Source organism: Montipora foliosa, chromosome 1 (genome assembly GCF_036669935.1).
Source record: "Montipora foliosa isolate CH-2021 chromosome 1, ASM3666993v2, whole genome shotgun sequence".
Taxonomy (NCBI): Eukaryota; Metazoa; Cnidaria; class Anthozoa; order Scleractinia; family Acroporidae; genus Montipora; species Montipora foliosa.
The window spans coordinates 52770953-52775952 of NC_090869.1; the positions used below are offsets into that span (position 1 = coordinate 52770953).

The 5000-nt window shown below is 37.1% G+C and overlaps 2 protein-coding genes across 5 annotated transcripts in view; one reads left to right on the forward strand and one right to left on the reverse strand.

Annotated features, from left to right (window-relative positions):
• Positions 1 to 3553, reverse strand: part of LOC138001124 (uncharacterized) — a 19460-nt gene extending 15907 nt beyond the window's left edge. Inside the window, exon 1 of the mRNA XM_068847788.1 lies at positions 3493 to 3553. The gene's annotated coding sequence lies outside the window, so the exon portion shown is untranslated. The remainder of the gene's footprint in view (positions 1 to 3492) is intronic.
• Positions 303 to 5000, forward strand: part of LOC138000959 (histamine H2 receptor-like) — a 41848-nt gene continuing 37150 nt past the window's right edge. The window contains exon 1 of one of the 4 annotated variants that reach the window (XM_068847653.1): positions 303 to 321. The gene's annotated coding sequence lies outside the window, so the exon portion shown is untranslated. Of the gene's footprint in view, positions 322 to 1466; positions 1488 to 4105; positions 4195 to 5000 lie in introns of those variants that run through there. The other 3 variants (XM_068847647.1, XM_068847665.1, XM_068847641.1) reach the window with 3 other exon arrangements.

A 5000-nucleotide genomic window follows, 5' to 3' on the forward strand; every position in this document is an offset into this window, starting at 1 on the left:
AGAAAAGAGGAATACCGTCCCAATTCTCGGTAAAATGCATCATGAAGGTGACTTATCAACAGCTGGACAACTGATGATGTGGTAAGTAAGCTTTAATGTGGTAATTTTAAGCCAATGTTTATTTTCTTTTAACGAATTGCAGCAAAGTCCTGATAAATCCTTATCTTTTTGCGCTTCAAGAGGCATGTTTGACTTAAGGACCATGTGGAGTATCTGGTGAAATTTTACATATCGAGTACTTTTCTACATATACCTCTCACCTTTCACAACCTACCTTCATTGGAGCCGGCTTAAGATATTGCTTTTGCCCAAGGGTTTAAGGTACGTTAAAATTGTCGACAAACTTTCTCTGTTCAATGTTGCTGTCAATGACGGAGAGGAGAATGCCTCCCAAACACCAGTACACCGAAAACTATACTTTTCCAGTTTATTTCTCTCTCACTAAACAATTTCCTCATTTCTTCGTCAGTCTCGCTTCGGGGTACTTCCATCGTGGCTTAACTCAGATGGTATGATAATTTAATGTCCAGGTTAAACATTTGTTTTTTCTCTCAACTTAAGGCTGAAAATATAGCGCTTTCGACGAGACCCCCAAGTTTTGTATATCCTTATCGTGCTGGCAAAAAAATCGCAGCCTCTTAAAGGTCTTGTAAAGTAAGCTGAATCGGTGACTTTCACCTTTGATGACTCGTTAAATTGATTTTGATTTTAAGACCAAACGCAATTATCAGTTTTATTGCACTCAAAGCTTGCTCCGAGGCAAATTCTCGTCTCAACGGGCGAAAACGCCGTAAGCGAAAACATCAGTACTTTTGTAGTTAAGTAAACCCTCAGGAATCAATGTTTCCTCCGAAGCATTTTTCAACTTTCAAAATAATGAAAACCTTCATGGACCTTTAAGTTTGTGGCACTGCGCATGCTCAAATACCACACCCTTTCCGCGCCAGCGTCGATCAGCAGAAATGATACCATTACCATCATTTTTACGGGTATTCAGTGCTTTTAGTCACGGAAGCGGTTTCGTTTTTGGAACCAACGTCGATAAAGTTGTAAAATTTAACGGAAAGGAAAACACACAGGCACAGTCTGATCACTTACTTAATTACCCTTGCGTGCCCAGATATGCTTTTATTGTCAATTCGAAAACTTCCTTTTAAAACGTTCTTGCGAGAGATCAATCACATTTTAATTTCATAGAACAGAATTCTTCAGAGAAAACCGGCTGTTACCAAGATGCCAAATCAGTCATGCTTACGCACTTAAAACCAATAGAAATGGACCCATGTCTTCTTTTTATGCGAGTTGCTATTTCTATTACGATAGGCGCTATTGATGAACGCCCTGTGAGTGAATAAGGACGGTGCCTACTATTGTTAGTGCGCATACGTTCTGCGCATCTCGAGATACTCGGATTTCTTATCGGTGATGCTCACTAATACAGGGATATTTTTGCGTGGTTTAAAACTATCCGAAGAAAGTAGATCTTGGTAAGTACTCTTGGTATCCAAAAAGAAATTGGGGGTAACCATGCATTTTTGAGAGATGATTATGCTTCACTTTGAGAAAGAACGCCATACATTGCTTTGTATTTTAAAGCTTTTTACAAATATTATTCATGAATTATCTTTGAAAAATGCGTGGTTACCCCCAGTTTTCTTTTTGGATTTCAATAACACTTGTTAACATCTACATTTCCTCATAATCACACACCGGGGCAAAAATATCTTTAATTAGTAGGCATTGTCCTTATATTTAGCATTGGATTAATTTTCTCTTTGTGGGGAAGAACTAATACAGTTGACAGTGCAGCAACCTGGAAAACAGTTTTGACATGCAGTTTTATAACTGGCAAAAAAATCGAGTATTCATGGACCAGTTTTTTTTTTTTGCGCCATCTGTCAAACGCTACCAAAAGAGAGCAGAACCCTGCGCACAAGCAGATGCGGTCACCAGTGGCGATAGAAACATCAGGAGGCTAATCGCGAAGAACCATCGCGTTTTAATTTCTTCTGCCTAATTTTCGTTTTATGAATTTGCAAGTCTGACAAATTGAAATGAAAAGAGCTTGCATCTCACTAATTTTAAGTTTGACCATACGATATATTATGAATGAAACGTCAAGATCCTCAATCATGTCGGTTTTTAATACATTAGTCTCGTTTTAACAAGACGTTTACCGGTAACTTCTCAAAAGACTAAAGCTGTTTGCAGGTGGATCTTCCATTTATTGTTTTTGGGGTTATTATGTTTTGTCATTTGTCAGTCTCAAAGCTTTTATAGTGAAAAATGTGAGCAGTACTTCCGTTTACAAAAGGACCGACAATTCAAGCAGTTGAACAGGGGCATGAAAAAAGCAATGAACTATTCTGAGTGACTAAGTGCAAAGATTGAACAAACGTGAAGAGAATCACAAAAGGCATTCCCCGCGACTCCTCCGCCTAATTTGTTCTTTTAGGATTTTTAGGCTGTTTGAAGAGAGTATTGTTTTCTGTTCAAGAAAAACGCAAAAGGGCATTTCTCTTTCCATCTAACTAACCTGTAGGCAAGAAACAATTGAAAAGACGAAAATAGTCCAAATAGGAGATGGTAGCGTGTGTGACCGTGTGTGTTTTGAATACTCACTAATTTATGAAGTATTGAGAAACGAGATAGCCCATCAATAATTAAAATGAGTGCTTAGAAGTTTTAACTGTTCAGGCAATTTTTTTTTTCCTTACAGTTGTTGGTGGCACGAGGTTAAGTTGTTTAGTTGTCACCTAGGAATTCTACTCAGTGTCCCCTCAACCTTCCTCACCAAATCTATTAGAAAAAAAACTTCCTTCCAAAAGCAACGACAAACTGAATCAAGTGACTTTAGTTATTAACTTCACCATTATATTTACATTTACATGAAGTCCTGATTATTTATTAACAAACTAGACGTACAAAAATTAACATATTTATATGATAGTCGTGTTAAAACTAGTTTTAAAGCTGAAAAACTGATGAAGCCAGCCGGTGAAAAAGACTGAGGTACGTAGCTGGAAAGTTGTTGCGCATGATACCCAGTTATTCTATTGAGTTAAGGTCTTTCCTCAATGGAAAGTTGTGCTCTCACAAGATTTTCGCCTTAAGCAAGTTCTGAGCGGACATGAAGGTATTACATGCAGGTATTACGACGAAATAAAATCGCTTTGATTTCCGAATGCTAAATATGCCCATTTTTGCACAAAAAAGGTCCTTTAGCACTTTCAAATAGGGACAAAATCAGATCCTCCTTAATTAAAGCATTTTTAGCAACAAAAGAATCCCAACAGATACTGTTATCGTTGCTTTAAGAATTCATCGAAACATGGCATAAAATAAGTTATAAAATGACTGTAAAATACAACTTCAGTATTTGAAGTACATTAGATCAGTCCTTTACCTCGAAGTTCAAAATTAATTTATAGCTTTACGGTTAAAGTGCCCATAACCCTAAAATATTTTTTTCGCTAAAATGAATCTTTGCACCTGTTCGAGACGCATTGCGGCCATTTTTTCCTTTTTCTAACAAATCCTGCCATTTTATAGGCTTCGGAAGTTGCGAAAATCCAAGCATCTTTTGTTCACGACCGAGTTAGAAGGGGAGTGAGTCTATTCCTGTTTTTACGTCACAATCTACTTTGCATGCATTTTTACAAAGAGTTAATACAATGTAAATCAGTTTGTGACGTAAAAACAGGAATAGACCCACTCCCCTTCTAATTCGGTCGTGAACAAACGATGCTTCGATTTTCGCAACTTTCGAAGCCTCTAAAATGGCAGGATTTGTTAGAAAAAGGAAAGAAAGCCGCGATGCGTTTCGAACAGGTGCAAAGATTCATTTTAGCGAAAAAAATATTTTGGGGTTATGGGCACTTTAATTGACAAGGGAGGTTAATTTACGGTTAAATTCGTGGGAGGGATGTGAAATTACCTAAATCTTTTTATTTTATTTTATTGTTTTGCGCAATTAAAAATCCATTTGTGTTGCAATATTAGCTTCGATTTCTCTAAAGTGACGTCTAGTTTTAATCCTTAATCAACAATGAAAACTATTATGATCCAGCCCCTCAAACCTACAAAGCTATTAATAGGCACTAGCTCTACTTGATTGTGCGCTCAAAGTCTGCAATTGCCTTTGGTCAATGCTCTTACGAGGAGTGAGGAAGAACATTGGACTTACCACTAAAGGTACTAGATGTCGTTCTTTTCAACCGTTGATCATATTCACGTCTGCAGTTGTACTAACAAGTTTAAGGTCCGCTTTTAAAATATTTTGATGGCTAGAGGGAGCTTTACCGAAACCTCTAGTCTTATTTTAACGTGGTGCTCCGAGCTAATTTTTCCGTCCGACTCATTACATCGCGATGTTTACGCTCATGGAAAGTCACCTGACGAGTTGTATAAAACGTTCCTTGGTTAGTTACTAAGAGAACGTGTACTGATATGACGCAGGCCTGAAATCTTAAAATCTTTGCCTAAGACGTCTGGTAAAAGCAGGTGCCCGCAAAAAGGCATTTTTAGTAATCGGAAAACCATCTTTAAATACCAACCTGCCTTTTGAAAACTTGTCAAAGAAAAAGTCATTCACTTTTCTTGTATGATAGATAATCTTTTGCGATCAATTTCAAGTTACTCGGCTCTTTTCAAGTTCTTTGTAATAATCACTTTATAAGAACGTTCACGCTAAGATCAACGAAAATTTTACTAAGAAGATATATACACAGTCTGAGAGTCAGATAAGAACGTCTTTATTTTGCTAATGTTTATTTGTCGGTTTTTGTGAGTCGTCCGAACAAAGGCAAAGGAAATCATGATGTTAAACTGTAGTCAAACAGGACAAAGAAGTCAAATACTTAACTTAAAGACATTTTTTAACATTAACAATGTGGTTTCAATTGTATGAGGACCCACTCATTTTGTATTCGAACTTGCATGGTATACAACTCAACTTTAATTAACGTTTTCAGGCTCAAATCGCCCCAAAATTAAACGTT